This window comes from Emydura macquarii, unplaced genomic scaffold, assembly GCF_026122565.2.
Source record: "Emydura macquarii macquarii isolate MOO-44397 ecotype Brisbane River unplaced genomic scaffold, CSIRO-AGI_Emac_v2 contig_1343, whole genome shotgun sequence".
Taxonomy (NCBI): Eukaryota; Metazoa; Chordata; order Testudines; family Chelidae; genus Emydura; species Emydura macquarii.
Genome location: NW_027131480.1, coordinates 226584 through 242842, shown reverse-complemented (window position 1 = coordinate 242842; position 16259 = coordinate 226584). Strand labels below are relative to the sequence as shown.

Here is a 16259-nt window from a genome sequence, read left to right as displayed (position 1 = left end):
ATTCATCATCCTATCCCTGTCCCAGAGGCACTGAATGAAAATTGAACCCTAATCCCCCACACTGTTCTGAGGACCACTAAGCAACATCTCTAGTGAACAGTTACTATCTGATGCTGTTCTATGGCCCATGTGAAATCAGTTAGTTAGTTAGTAAAAGTCCAGTTACTAGGAGGCAGGTGTCCACATCACAAAAGCACCACAATAATTAGCATTGATTATTTGCTTTCTTAGTAATTACAACACAGAAGAAAAAGAGTGAATGGATCATGAATGAGGAATTCCCTTGTATCTTACCTGTCCACTCACTGCATTCACTTTAATTGAATAAGGGTGCTATGGGAAGTAGATGAAGGAAATTGTACAACTTTGCCCAACATATATCTATTCTGGAATAAAGGACCAGAGTCCATTTGCAGAACAATCCTATTTACCATCATTATTATTCTTTTCCTCTCCTTTCAGACACAAATTATCTTCCATGTCTTTCAGTCTTTTTGAGAAATTTGTTTGCAGAGTTTCCTGGGTCCTCCTGAGATTTCCAATCTGTTCCTGGAAGTCGTTGGAAACCTGAAAAACTGAAATTCACAAAAGCATTTTCCATTCTGATCATTTATAAATCAGAATTATTCCTGTCTTTGTCCTCTTAATTCTGGTGATTCAATTCATCTGGTTTAAATGTTGTGGCTTACTTCACCTGGTAATGCCTAGCAATAATATTAGAGGTTTAGTGTAATTTTTTCTACTAAAACCAATATAAAGTGAGCTGGCTTGTTAATGGGGTACAAAGCCTTTGTTTGGCACCAATTTGTATCCAGTGCAGGTCAGTATGCACCAAAAGACCTGAGAAGTGTTCAGTGTGAAATGAACTAGTTGACATTGCTACAGTTCCTAATGGGACAGGTTTCACATCGCAACAACTACCACCATGACAGGCACAGGAGGGCTCGCCTTTGGCAATTTAAGAGACATGCCAAGGAGTGAATGGGCTACGGAGATTGTCACTGGCAGCAGTAATACCTCTGGAGCAGAGCCAAGATAAAGTGCAGTAATGGGTGTGTGTGTGTCTGGGACGCTCACATCACCACGGCCAGTTCTGTACCTTTGCAACAATTAAATCATCAGCTTCACACTAGAAGGGATGGATCTCAATCTGGCATCTTCTACAAGCAGCTAATTAAGGAATAAATAATGACTGATACTTACACACAATCCCCAGGGCTAACAGCCCGACCAGCAATGCCAAGCACAGCGTGAGGAAAGTCAGAGCAGCCAGACGCCATGTGGGGGATGAAGCAGGGAGCTCTGGCAGAAATAGCAGAATAAAGTCCAGATCAGTAATATATATACTTGGTGCTTTAACAAGGCCAATTTCACAGAGCTGAAAACAATTAATGAGCCAAATCAAGTGAGAGGCAGAATTTAATCTGAAAAGTGTAAATGATGATTGGGAATCTTTTGACAATACTTTACTAGCTGCCCTGAAAGCCACCATCTCACATTGAGAAGGAAGGCTGTGCTTGTTTAAAAAAATTACAAAAAAACCCCAAACTGGTTTAGAGAAGACAAGTGAAGTCAGTTGTGAAATATTATACACACACACACACATAAATGGGATAAAGGGGAACTTGACAGTAATTAATATAAATCATTGTGACAGAATGTATTCCTGTGTTTGCACCCTACACACTATTGTAATAATATTTGTACAAGGTATGCCTTGTGAGATATCGTTTTAAAACTCATAATTTGCTCATCAATAATATCATGGCAAAATGCACATAGCAGCATCATATATAAGTTATAAACATCAGGTAAGATCATGACTAAAAGCATGTTTTCCAAGGAAGTCTGAGGACTGACCAAACCAATTCCTTCGAGACAAAGGGCAAGCTGACACCTCAGCCAGGTGTAAACAAGGCTGATGAACCATTACTTGATAAATGGCCATTCTTTGCCAGGAAAGTGGACAGGGACAAAAAGGCTACATTTTATCTAAGAAACAGCATGGCATTCCCGTCCACACACACTGCCCCTTGCCGCGCTCCCAGATGGAAAATCTTCCCAAAAGGGGACAGGACTATAAAAAGAAGGGTTAGACTCCCCAAGACACCCCATTTGCCTCCTTCTCCTTCAGCAATGGCATGTGTTCCCTCACCATCAGCTTACCACCCATTTCTCTGATATCATCTCCCTTCTCTCTCCAGCCATCAGCCAGTCCCCCTTAAATGGTCTTTGTTCTTCTTAAATGACAATCTTTGTAATGGTAAAATATTTTACATTCCGATTTAGACATAAATAACATGAAGACAGAACAAAAGGATAGAAAATGAGAGCAGAATTGTCTTAAAATGCTGGGAAAAAAGGATTAAAAATGCATATGGAAATCTGTTGTTAGACTAGCTAGAGTAAAATTACAATCCTGATGCTTCAGAGAATAAATGATCAACTGTGGTCAAGAAGGTTTTATTTCCATTCCTGTGGAATAGTACAACACAGTGATGGTTGATATTTTGCTGCCTTGTATGAGTTGTATTTTTAAATTTGCTGTAGTGAGTTTAATGTGATCCTTTAATTATGCTATCTGATAACAGCTAGGAAACAAAGAAAACAGCAATGATAAAGATTTTTCACTTGCTAATATCTCCAGCTCCCAGAAGAGGAAGTTTATCCAGAGATCACAAAGGGAAAGAGGGGTCAAGCCATTTTGGAGAGAAACAAGCTGTTAGAACACAATTTTATGAACTCTTTGATTGGATATTATGCACTTGAAACAAATCCTCAGCTGATGTAAATTGGAATGATTCCATTGAAGTCCAGGGAATGACATGAGGTTTTGACAAGCTGTAGCTACAAGTCAGTTAACTCCCCAACCAAATAAAATCCAGTTCGGAGTGTAGATGGGACAGTAACTAGGTCTCCAGTTTATTATTAACACTTTGCACAAGTGGATGGAGCACAGAGTGAAAACCCAGTCAAAGCCAGGTTAGTTCCCATCTCCAATTCAAAATAAAATGGGGGTGTATCCAGTCTTGTAAACAGGCCTCCCAAATGGATGTTTATGTAATTTAGAGAGACCCATGACCCACATGCTCCCAGGGAGAGCCTGGCCCTATGAAGGGAGGCAGCATGCTGTAGTGGGAAGAAACAAAAGGATTTTCTGAAATGTAACAGTTTTCATCTTGATTAGTCAAATGTCCCATATAATTAACTCCACATGTGTTTTTAGTCTAGATGTATTTCTAGTGTCCTTATTGAGCCAGGTCCTGTCCCTGCCCCGCTCCCCTCTGGTCTGCATGCTTTGTGCTGGTCTGACAATGCATGGTAGGCAGAAAGCATCTACATGGGAATCCCCATGATAGGGAAATCCCTAGCTGCAGTAGCCAGCTCTGTGCCACCCGGCCGTAACGTATAGCAGGTGTCTAAGTCAGGGCTGAGGAAAGGGACACGGCAAGAGTGCCCTGCACTCCAGTGATGACCTCTTTTGCACCCAGGCATAATTTAAAGCAGGCCTGAGGCAGCTCTGAATTATGCTAAGGGATAAGGCAGCCTGTAAGCGGGTGTCTCCATCTCTAGCAGACCCCTGATACAGCATTGCAGAAAAATGTGTCCCTCATACCCTCTCTAGTGGCTACTTTTTTGGCTCCAATGGCCTGTCCCAGCCAATGTCTTCTCCTTCACCCATCTGGAGTTCCTGTGGCTTGGTTCTCTGCCCACATCCAGAAAAGTTCACTCCCCTTCCAGGGTAGCAGAAACATCTTCAATTAGATCCTTTTACACTAATAGCCCTTCTGCCCCTCTCAACTTCTCTTATTGACATTAGCACAGGGCTTCCCTTGCAAGAACCTAGCCTGCTCCTGTACTGTTTTTCTTCCATTGTACCCTGTCTTTTAAACCTTAACCAAGGACTCCTGCCCACCCTACTTCTTTTACAGTCACTTCTCCAGAGTGAGCTCCCGCAGTCTATTTATCAATCCTAGATCTGCCTTTTCTGCCCAGGAGTTAATCAGCCCCAGGTGTGGAGCTGATTAATTGGGGTTCTTTCCCACACCTTGCAGATGATAGGGGTTAAGCTCCATCACAAAGCTGCCCCCAGGCCTCAGGATCAGCAAAAGTGGCTTAAACTCCCTTTTATTTACTCTCCCTTAGCTGCAATGAATGGAGCGTCTGCACAGCTGAGGATCTGGCTCCTTATGTTTGCTTTGTGATTTTTCTCCTTCCTCTCTACCAGAGGCAAAATAAACACTGCTTTTATTGCAGATATTTATGGCTCTGCCTCTCCTCCAACATGCACTCATGCAAATCAGGATTAACACCATTGAATTCAGTGTAACTAGACTTCTGGGAAGACAGAACAGAATGAAGCTCCTGGAACCGATTATATTAGGTGTTGGTGGAGACTGCCTTTCTTGGCACTCCGAAGAGAAGATAGCTCACTTTAAATCTCAGAGGAGGCTGGGTCAGGAATGAGGGAATAGACCCAGCACCCAGCCACTAGTAAAAAGTGTTGTAGTGCCCTCCTCAAAAGATACTGCAAGGAGCTGGCTGCAATCAGTGTGTGTCCAGAGAGCACTGAACGACCTGGGTGCCGGACTACAACATGTGCTTGGCGCCAGACGATTATATTGTCTTCTGAAACCTTTGAATATGGTCAGTGTCAGAAGCACCATTTCTTTCTTTTTTTCTTTCTTTTTCTCTTTCTCTTTCAGTCTAGGTTCTGAGCATTTTACAACACTTGAAATGGCCCAGATCCTTTATTGTGCTATGACCCCACGCACAGCACCTCTGGGACAAAGTGGCATAGCTGACCCAGGAGGATCATGCCCGTGTAGTAGGTCTGCTACTACCTGCGGTCGAGGTGGCTCTGGAAAAGATTACATAGCTGGGAATTCCCTGAACTCTGGTGGCCTCTGCTGCTGTAATGGTCATTTATGGTCACTTGTATCTGCAACAAGTCGAGCAGCCTCCACATGGCTTTTATTTATACCAGCGGACTGGCCTAGTGCACAACTCACCCAGGATCGGGGATAGCACAAAGGTGGCTTGCAACCACTTTTGCACAGACCCCTCCTGAACTATGCTATGTGCTTTTCTGCCTGAGCCAGGAATCAGGGCCTATACCACTGATGCCATCTGGTGAATGCTATGTCCTAAAGATGGTGAAGCTGCAAAATCATCTGGCATTTATCTGAATGTAAAGAGAAAAAACCCTATCATCTTCCGTACCGAGCTACATCCCCAAGCTGAAGGCTGAAGACATCCAGCTTTTTGTTCTCTGACAGCTAAGCAAAAAAAGGGATAGTGGGTTTCAGTTTGAATGATTCGGGATTGTGAGTTTCCCCTGGGGTGAATGATCTGTAGCCTGAATTGCTCAGGGAGCCAGAGCAAACAAAAGTCCTGTGAGTGTTTTTTATTTAAATAATCTCTCATGCATTGTTTCAGGAAAAGGCTCCATGAAGTGGGGTTTAGTGGGGTTTTTCATGCATTTACTAATGTCTCCTTGTTTGTTTGTTTTTTAAAGGGACTTTAGTCTCTTTCAAGCATTTCCCTCTTCTCTGGCTATGTTAACCCTCTCACATGGAGACCGCACAAACACTCCACACCATGAAAGCGAGTTATCGTTTGTCACCAAATGTTATGACTTCCCATGAGAAAGAAGCGACCTGAAGCAGGTGAAACACAAAAGAGAAAAAATATTTTCTTTCTTCTAGGGACCAGAGTTTGGCAACTTTAAGATCCTAATTTAGTGAATTTCAGTGAAAATCCACATGGAATTTCTTAAGAAGTGATGGCACAATATATCCTCTAGACTGTCCAGTTCTACTCTGGAGCCTGATCCCACAAACACTCACTACATGGCATACTGCTCATTTCCATCGGCAGTCCAGGCAAGTCAGCAGGACTACTCATGCTAGTAAGTACTACTCTCAGTAGTTGGTGTTTGCAGGATCAGGTCTCTACATAATAAAATCATCATGGGAGGGACAACATCTCCCCCCATGTTTTGAACAGCACTGTGCATGTTTCTGCACTTCTGTTAATTAATAATGACAATAAAACAGGACAAACTCACCCCTGGAGTGGTTCTACCAAGAGTAATTGAGGTGTGAATTTGACCCACACTGCTTAAGATTAGGTTGAGAGCACTTCCCAGCCCAGCTAATTTAAGCAAATAACTAAAAAAGCCCCATAGAGATTGTACCTTTTTCCTTAGTAGCGGCAGGCTTTGGGATCTTTTCCAGTGCATTAGATTTATTAAATTCCAGATCTGCATATGTTATTTCCTCTGTCATAGCTGGTGAAGAGAGACGCTTATATTTCAAGTTAAAAAGTTATAGCACTCTTGAGATTCTGCAGGTGTTGAATGAGGAACAAGATCTGGCTTTTTAAAGCGGGCTCCTCTTTATTGCACTGGTAGATGCAAATGAGCCAGCCCGGATACCAGAGCAGAGTAGCCCAGAACTTCCTCTAAAAGGTTACGAAAGAAAGAAAAGTTCCCTTTTGACTGAGGAATTGTTCCCCTCACTTTCTTCCTCTGCCTCCCTTCTGGCCCATCTGCCCTCCTCTTATTTCTCTTTGCAACGTCAGAAGAAAACAGAGCCCTATCCGTGTAATTTCTGTGGTTTGGTATTTAAAGAGGCAACTAGTTTCTGGAGAGCTCCAGGTGGAAGACTGACAGATAGGGATGAACATGGGCTTCTCACAGCATCATGGTCATGTTCTGTTGCTACGAGCTGCAGAGAGCACTCTGCACTGTCCCACAGCAGACTTGGGATCAATTCTCAGCCCTTGTCTCTTGCCACTGCGTGCCGAGAGTGCTCCAGAGGTGGAGTCCAGTGCTCGACGTTAGATATCTGGGTGACCATGCAGAAGCCCTAAATCCATCTACCTAGGCACAGATCCTTGGTTGCTATAAATTAGTGTCTTCTAGTCCGATCTACACCATCTGAGCATCTGGCACCTGGTTTGTATCTCCTCAGATCAGAAAGAGCAAGGAGTGCTGCAGGGATAGGGGCCAATTCCTGGGAATCGCTTCTTTGTGCTTTGAGACGTGAGACTTCAGCTTTATTAAAATTCCTGGATTCTTGCTTGCCTAGGCCTAGGAGGATAGTTTATGGCACAAGGACAAGTTCAGGCAAATGGACAGATTTTGAAGTCGCACAAGAAGGCAAAGGGAGGGTGTAACGTGTATTGGCTTTTACGTCTCCTCCATGTGGTCTGCCGAGACGGAGGGTCTCGTGGATTGATATCCCAGTTAGCGAGGAAAGAGCAGCCGGACGAGGAAGTACCTTACACTGTTAGTTTATTTAAGCAGCACTCAAACCGTGAAAGTTACAAATCTTAGGCTATCATTACAACACTCAGCTGCTGGGGATATAAATCAGGCGCTTACCACAATAAGGGAGGGGAAGCCCATCACCCCCCTGTCAGCGGACTGCAACCAGGGAGCAAACCTGCCACGCAACACCCGCTGGATCCTCTACAGGTCTGCGGAGAGCTTCGGGGCTGGGCAGCACCCGGGGGTCCCAATATACTTCTTCCCCCCACTTCTAGCAATAAGCTCATTGGTTATGTCTCAATCCACCTGGGGAATGGGGCCCTAACACTTGTTATTCTCTCTGCTATTGGCACTTAGCTAGGGACCAATCCGCTCTAAGCTGTGGTTACTTGTGTTCGTCTTTAGCTGCTCTATTTCAAGCTCATATCTAAGCCATGGTGTGGTTAACATATTTCCTGAGTTTATGCCCAGATCATGAGGCACCTCGCTTTGCTTGAGAGGCCTACCTTTGCTCATGGAGCCTAACTATTATTACTTATGCTAACTCAGGCCTCGCCAATACTGCCTCAGGCCCAGCCGTTGCCACTTACGCTGCCCCCCGGGTCACAAAATTCTTCCGCTCCGTACACTCCGTAAGGGCCAGGGACCGTTGTAGATCCTGCACTCTTCTCAGTGCACTGACTGCGCCCTTCTAGAACTTCCTGGGTCAAGGATCTCCAAAGGGGGCAGGAGAGGAGGGATGGAGCTGGCTAACTTTGCAAGGCAGGGCATGCGTCACCCTCCTAGAAGACAGAGCAGCAGATGTCTTACCCGCTGCCCCAGAGAGATCCAGCTGGCATTGTATTTCTCTGGGCCATAGTGATTCCCACTGATCCTGCTAGGTCTGTGCAGCTCTGAGCCAGGGCTATTATTAATTGCCCTAGTGTGGCCAAACAATATCCAGGCAAAGTGTGTAACAGCCAGAGCAACTGAAACAAGGAAACAGACTCCCGTGGGGAGGTGGCTAAGTACCCAACGATGCAGGGAGATTCCAGAGAGTTTGGATTAGATGTGGGACTGCAAAAGGGCATAGTCCTGTGAGAGATACTGGAGGAAAGATTAGACTGGATGACCCAGGGGTCTTTTCAGCCCCTATTTGTCATGATTCTGTGTCACCTTCACATTCTGCTGAGACACAGACAACTTTTCTGTGCACGCCAAAACGCACATAATGACGTCTGGATGTCTGACATTCGGGTATCCTATGTGACTTACGCCATTGTGAAATGAACTAAGTGTGACAACACGTGGATCAGGAAAAGATTGCACATGGGTTTCACAATCTGAATTGCTAACAGTGATGGGCCTCATTCTCATTTACACTAAGGCCACCTTACACCACTCAGGCAGTGTAAAGTGACCTTAAAGTGCGTGTGGCTGAAATTTCCATCTACTTTAAGGCACCTTTGTGCTGCTAGAGTGATATAAACCAGTCTCAGGGTAACTGAGAATCTGGCCCTAACGTGGGATTTGTTTTGTTTTCCCCCCAATAAGTTTAAAAGCATTATAAACATTAACACTGATATCAGTGCACAATAGAAACAAACAGCTTTTATCGTGGAAGCAAGTTAGATCTTAAAACACTGAGTTTAATCATCTCAGTTGTTAGGAACATAGAGATTTGAGATACAGCATGACCATAAAAGAAGAATTTGCCAAATGGGCAGGTAGGACCTGAAGGCCAGACATTTTTTCACCTCACCAGCCTCTTTGTGTCTTGCTGGCAGTGGACAGAGGGTAGAAAGCTGGCTTAACCAGAAGTTGGAGCAAATACCAGCTGAGGATCTAGCTCGTGGCTAACAGGAAACAGGCTGCTGCTTCCCCATTGATTAAGACACAGAGTAGAGAGAGTGTGTCTCAACTGACTGCACAATATACAGTAGCACGAGGAACAGCATAAAGTGGAGGAAATGAAATAGTAACAAGTCATTGTCCGTTGGCCTGACATGTAATTAAGGCGCCAGACTGAGCATTTCATTTTATTTTCTTTGCTTTTCAACACACAGATTTGATTGGATTTTTTTATGTTTATACGTTTTCTGATAAAAAGCCAGGGCCAAACATTTTAACTGTACTTGCCTAAAGGTATGCCCTTAAATCTATAGGCACCTAAGTAAACGTGATCAGCACTTACCCATCCCACTGAAGTGAATGGGAGTTAGAGGTAATTCAGCACCTCTGAAAATCAGACCACTTTTCCTTGGGTGCCTAACTACTGATTTTAGAGTGGGATGTTCAAAAGTGCCTGAAGCCCAGATTTTTAAAGGTATTTAGGTTTTGCCCTTGTTCAGCAGTGTACTGTCTAACTCCTAAAACCGTTAGATGTTGCAGTGCTGAGCAGAGTAACTCCTTAATTCCTTTAAAAATCTGGACCTGAATGATTTAGGAGTATAAACCCCATTAATATTGAAAAGTCACACAGGCACTGTGACAGGGCAAATTCCTGCAATATCCTTGAAAAACCTTAATAAATCAAGTTTAACTATCTTTGGAATCCATCGTATTTAATGCAGAGTTTATGTATCACTGTGAGCCCTGAGAAGTGTGATGAATTTCAAAGGACTACATAAGAATGGATGTTTGCCCAGTGTCAAATAATTTGCCTGGGCATCTCTAAGGGGAGGAGAATACAAGCTTTCTTAGGCAAAAACCCAGCCTTGTGAAGTTATGCCCTGAGGAGGGAACCATTGTGTGCTGATTACCTGTTCCTGGAGGCTGAAGATTAAAGGCTGAAACTGTGTAAAGGGGAAAATGCCTGGTTGCTCTTCTTCTGAGCAAAAACCTGTTACAAACTTGTAACCACGGGGAAAAAAAGACTGAGTGGGATTTGAAGGACTCCAATCCAGAGACCTTGTTGGAGTTGGGATGATTTCTGGTAAGTTTATTAGCACACATGTAGGTTCTTGTATGGTTTTTAATGTTTTGTCTGCAATGCTTTTACTTAAGGATAAATGTGTTTACTTACACAGGGCTGTGTGGTTACTTATAACTGTCAGAAATTATGCTGTTTCTAGCTTCTGAAGAAAAAGCAAACCACGGATGTTGGCCACACAGGCTGTCTGGCTTGCTGGAAATAACAGAATGTAGGCAGGGAACTGTGCGGCCTGGAAAAAACCCAGTCAGCAGGGAGAGAGATGGGGGTCTCTGTCTAAGAGAGGTGGCTGGGGAGCTGGGAGTCTAGAGTGGGTGACCTCTCTGGACCACAGAAGGAAGATACAGGTGCTATGGCCATGAACTGTGACTGGCACTTTTGAAAATCTACAACTGAATATTTTTACCAAGAAAGTTCCTTAAACAAACAACTTTATTAAAGGCACAATCAGGGGAAAAAGTGTGTTTCAAATATTTCCCCTTTGGGAAAGAAAACATAGTGCTAATTTAAACTCAAAGAATCAAAGGTTGGGACATTCTGAATTTTGGTCAATAACTATAATCATTCCAGACAGTGTTTTCTTCTTTGATCAGTCCAACTGTATGACCATCTTAGGAGACAACTGAAACAACCATACAGTGTCATGAGACTGTTTTCATATACTCAGGGCCAGACTCTTAGCTAAAATTGGTGTAACTCTTGATTTCAGTGAGCTATGTTGATCTACATCAGGTGAGGGTCTGGCTCTCCTAGGTCATTGGTTCCTCTACAGCTCCAGTGTTAATGACCAAAAGCTGGTCCCATGTGTTGACTGTCAGAGGCCTTTATGAAGTAAGTTGGTGTATCCCAGTCTTGCTCTGAGAAGGATGGTGTTTACATCACAAAAATCACTACCAGATAAATATTAATTGACTCCCCTCACTCTCTCAACAGAGGGGTCAACACTGGAATGTACCATAGCATGGAGCTCTGTCTCCTTTGGAGATGATCCCTCTGGGTCAAGAATGAGGTTAGCGTTAGCAGAGCGATGGAACAGTGTCCATATGGGTGTTGGGCACAGGGAAGCAGGTTGTGCTACTGCCCTCTGGGTTGCAGCTATTCTGGAAACAGAGGACATCAGCTTCCAGGGCTATCATCTGCACTTTCCACCAGCATTAATATTTGTTTTAGAAAAAAAAAACACAAGCTCAGTTGCTTGTTCTCAGTGGCTATGAATCATTAGACACTCCCAGCCACAGGCACTCAGGAAATCACAACCTCAAGTTTAGAAAATACAAGAAATATGACAAACTCTTATCATTCACCTCTGATTGTGAAACCCGCCCTCTCCACTGTATGCTAAGCAGTGGCGATAGTATCTAGGAAGTACCTGAGCTGCAACCGCAAGGCTGCTGTACACTGCTAGCTCTCGTGGGTCTTTCCTGCATTTCGCAAGCCATAACCAATGGTGTGGTTGCTACCATACCACAGCACCAAGCATTTTTGCAGTGTCAGGCAGGAAAACTACTTGCAAGTGTTTGAAATCTTGATACAAGATGGTGAAAGATTTGAGTGGAATATTTTGTACAAATTGTGCTGACTTTTCACCAACTCTCTTGCGGATTTTAAGACACGCACAACACGACATGCCTGGAACTTAAGGAGTGAAGCTGGGTGTAATGTCTTGTTTACTATTCTCTCCAGAAGACTCATCAGGACTCTGGAACAACCAGAAAAGAAGCTGTCTCTAGTTAAACCAACCTAGGATTTGAACTGAGCTCAGTGCAGGCAGGGACAGGCCTGTTGGTGTGAGGTAGTGATTACTGTGTGGCTTCTCATGCACTGCTGTCATGACTGATAGAGCCACAGTTTATGAACCTTACTACTGAGTTTCATCGCCTCAATTTAAGGAGCGTTCAATGATCTGTGGCACATTTATTATCTTTCTTCTTTGCCTGTGTAATGCAACAGGTTACCTGGGGAGGCTGTGGAATCCCTGTCACTGGAGGTTTTTATGAACAGGTTAGATAAGCACTGTCAGGAAAGGTCTAAGTATACTTAATCCTGCCTCAGCACAGGGGGCTGGACTAGCTGACCCCTTGAGGTCCCTTCCAGCTCTACATTTATATGGGTGTATGTAGAACCCTTGTTATGGCAAGAAAAATCATCCAAGTCCATCTGTAAATATTACCATCAATTAACGCCAACTATTTTACCCTCTTAGTAACATATAGTGTTACTATCATTTTCAGCAGCGTTTCTACTGTTATTTGTATATACAGTTCAGTTTGAAAGTTTGTGTGGTTTGGATCATTCTTTGTATAAATTTTAAGCTTAGTCATTGCTCTGGATGACTGTGCTCAGGAGAATGTGTGGGTGCAGTATTGGTTGAAAAGCAGCACTCAGAGGATAGTTATCAATTGTTCTGGGAGGGTGTATCTAGTGGGATCCCACAAGGGTCAGTCCTGGTATTGTTCAACATTTTAATTAATGACTTGATTGATGGAATGAAGAGTATGCTTATAAAGTTTACTGATGATATGAAGATGGGAGGGGTTGCTAGCACTTTGGAGGACAGGATTAGAATTCACAACGACCTTGACAAATTGGAGAATTGGTCGGAAATCAACAAGATGAAATTCAATAATGACAAGTGCAAAGTACAAAATTTAGGAAGGAAAAATCAAATAAACAATTATAAAATGGGAATAACTGGCAAGGTAGTAGTCTGGCTAAAGAGGATCTGGGGGGTATAGGAGATCACAAACTGACTGAATCAATAATGTGGTGATGTTGCAAAAAAGGCTAATATCATTATGGGGTCCATTATGAGGAGAGGCTGAGGGAACTGGGCTTGTTTAGTCTGCAAAAGAGAAGAGTGAGGGGGGATTTGATAGCAGCTTTTAACTACCTGAAAGGGGGTTCCAGGGAGGATGGGGCTAGGCTGTTCTCAGTGGTGGCAGATGACAGAACAAGGAGCAACGGTCTCAAGTTGCAGGGGGGGAGGTCTAGGTTGGATATTAGGAAAAAGTTTTTCACTAGGAGGGTGGTGAAGCATTGGAATGGGTTACCTAGGGAGGTGGTGGAATCTCCATCCTTAGAGGTTTTTAAGCTGCAGCTTGACAAAGCCCTGGTTGGGATGATATAGCAGAGGTTAGTCCTGCTTTGAGCAGGGGGTTGGACTAGATACCTCCTGAGGTCCTTCCAACTCTAATGTTCTATGATTCTATGATTAAGCGGAATCCTATTTAAGACATGGGAAGCAATTGCCCTGCTCTGTTCAGCACTGGTGTGGTCTCAGCTGGAGTACTGTGCCCAATTCTGGGTGCCACACTTTAAGAAAGATGTGAATAAAGTGGAGAGAATCCAAAGGAGAGCAACTTATATGATAAAAAGGTTAAACTACCTGACCTATGAGAAAAGGCTAAAAACAACTGGGAATATTTAGTCTTGAGAAAAGAAGATTGAGAGAGGCCGTAATAATAGTCTTCAATTACGTTAAGGACTGTTATAAAGAGGACAGTGATCGGTTCTTGATGTCCACTGAAGACAGGACAAGAACTAATGGGATCAATCTGCAGCAAGACAGATTTATTTTAGATATTAGGAAAAGCTTTTGAACTATAATGCGAGTTAAGTTCTGGAATAGGTTTCCAAAGGAAGTTGTGGAGTCTCCTTCACTGGAGGTTTTCAGAACAAGTAGGACAAACACCTGTCAGGGATGGTCTAGGTTTACTTGGTCCAGCCTCAGAGCAGGGGACTGAACTTGATGACCTCTCAAGGTATCCTTCAGCCCTACATTTCTATGTCAAACCCACGGGAAAGAAGGTTACAGCTCTATCACAGAGAGGACACTGGATGCTAGTTACATCTGGTGGCAGGTCGTGTTTCACCCCCACTCCGAACCCACTGACCATAATGATAAAGAACTATTATGCTGCTCTGGCAATGAGGAATCAGCTCCAAAGGTGGAGGCGGAGAAGCCATGTTCGTCCAAGGCTAGGAGGATCATGGTCACCACTCCCAAGAGGAAACATAGGGTAGTGGTGGTGGGTGACTCCCTTCTAAGGGCCTGTTGGCCTGACATAGCATCCCGGGAGGTGTGCTGCCTGACAGGAGCCTATATCTGAGGTATTAAGAAAAGATTGTTGAGGATCATAGAAGATTAGGACTGGAAAGGACCTCAGGATGTCATCTAGTCCAACCCCCTTCTCAGAGCAGGACCAATCCTGACTAAATTTAGCTGATGATTTAGCTGAGGCTAGTTGTACTGAGAGCAGGGGGTTGGACTAGATGACCTCCTGAGATTCCTTCCAACTCTAGTCTTCTATGATTCTATAAATCATCCCAGCCAAGGCTTTGTCAAGCCAAACCTTAAGAACCTCTAAGGATGGAGATTCCACCATCTCCGTAGGTAACCCATTCCAGTGCTTCACCACCCACCTAGTGAAAAAGGTTTTCCTAATATCCAACCTAGACCTTCCCCACTGCAACTTGAGACCATTGCTCCTTGTTCTGTCTTCTGCCACCACTGAGAGCAGCCTAGTTCCATTCTCTATGGAATCCCCTTTCAGATAATTAAATGCTGCTACCAAATTCCCCCTCACTCTTCTCTTCTGCAGACTAAAGAAGCCGAATTCCCTCAGCCTCTCCTCATAAGTCATGTGCTCCAGTCCCCATCATTTTTGTTGCCTTCCAGTGGACTCTCCCCAATTTGTTCACATCCTTTCTGTAGTGGGGGACCCAAGATTAGACACAATACTCCAAATGAGGCCAAGCATTGGTAAAATAGTTCTCAGTAAATCTCAAGTGGAAAGGCTGGGAAGAGCCAAAGGAAAGTTATACTTTTATTATTTTTGGTTTGTTTATTTTAGGCAAGGGGAAATAGAAGAAAGGGAAGAGTAAAGAAAGGTACACAGCAGAGGAAGCAAAGAAGCAGATGTTGAGCTTCCCAAGAAGCAGTTAAAAGAGCTGCGTGCACAGTGAGGTCTGTCAGCAACCATTCAGAAGAAGTCGGAGCGAGTGACCATGCTGCACTTACATGCCATGAGAAGGATGGGGAACCTGTTCAAGGCCAGAAGGGGTCCCTTTATCTCCCACAGGGCATGCAGGAAACCAAGCAGATGGTTTCTCAGGTGATCTAGCAGAGGCAGCAGCCGTGGCAAGAGGTCCAGAGCTGTGGTAGCTGCAGTGACAAAGGCTCGTGGATCAGAGTTGCTGGACCAGAGCTACAGTTATACATAGGCACTCAGAGCTGACTGTGAATGTCCCAGGCATGGAGTTACACTAGCAAAGCTTTTTAGGCACATAAGGTTACAGGGTAAGAGGTGCCATCACCCCTCACTTCTCTGAATAGCACCCCAAAACAGTTTCAGTCTCCAAATGATGTTTTGAAATTGTACTTGGAAAACCGCCCAGTAAAAATAGAAAGATGGCAACTGGATAGTAAACGATGATAGTGTTCACAGTGAAGGTTTGGGTGATGGCACGTCAAAGGATTCCACCTGCCATTCTGAAGGGGTTAGATAGTACAAATCTTCTCCAAGCGAGAGGCAGCAGCACCAAGTCCAGGGAATAAGAGAAATTGGCCAAAGTTTTCAAACTTTGGTGCCTGAAGATAGGCACCTAAACCCATTTTTAGGAACCTAAATGAAAAAGGGCCTACTTTCTGGAGGTTCAGTGCCCTCACCTCCTAATGGAGTCAATGGGACCTGAGTTGGAAAGGAATAACTTATGTAACCACTCAAAATGAGGGAGAATGCCAGATATAGGCACGTCTCTGCATCCGCACATGCAGCCTGGCTTTCTGGCTCCCTCCCTAACCCTCATTCAGCCCTGCTGAACATATTCAAAGTGTCTCCTCCCTCCCCCGCTCCACCCCTAATCTCCTCCAGTTCACATCCCCAAGGGGTCACTGTGTGCTGCCCTGAATCATTTCCTTATATACTACCCTCAACTCAACTTAGCCATCCCCGTTTGCAACCCGGTCCACTCTGCCATCACCTCTCTCTGTGTCCTTAACTCTCCCTAACCTCTTCTCCATGTACTTTCCCCACAATGTTCCTTAGATGCTCTAAACGTTACCCCCCTTCC

The 16259-nt window shown here is 44.1% G+C and overlaps 1 long non-coding RNA gene across 1 annotated transcript; it reads right to left on the bottom strand.

Annotated features, from left to right (window-relative positions):
• Nucleotides 1-445: 445 nt before the first annotated feature.
• Nucleotides 446-6458, bottom strand: LOC137154948 (uncharacterized). The gene is made up of 3 exons (XR_010920304.1): nucleotides 6200-6458; nucleotides 1204-1302; nucleotides 446-575 (listed from the first exon to the last, which is right to left on the bottom strand). It is a non-coding gene; the product is annotated as an uncharacterized lncRNA (long non-coding RNA).
• Between the last annotated feature and the right edge of the window lie 9801 nt (nucleotides 6459-16259).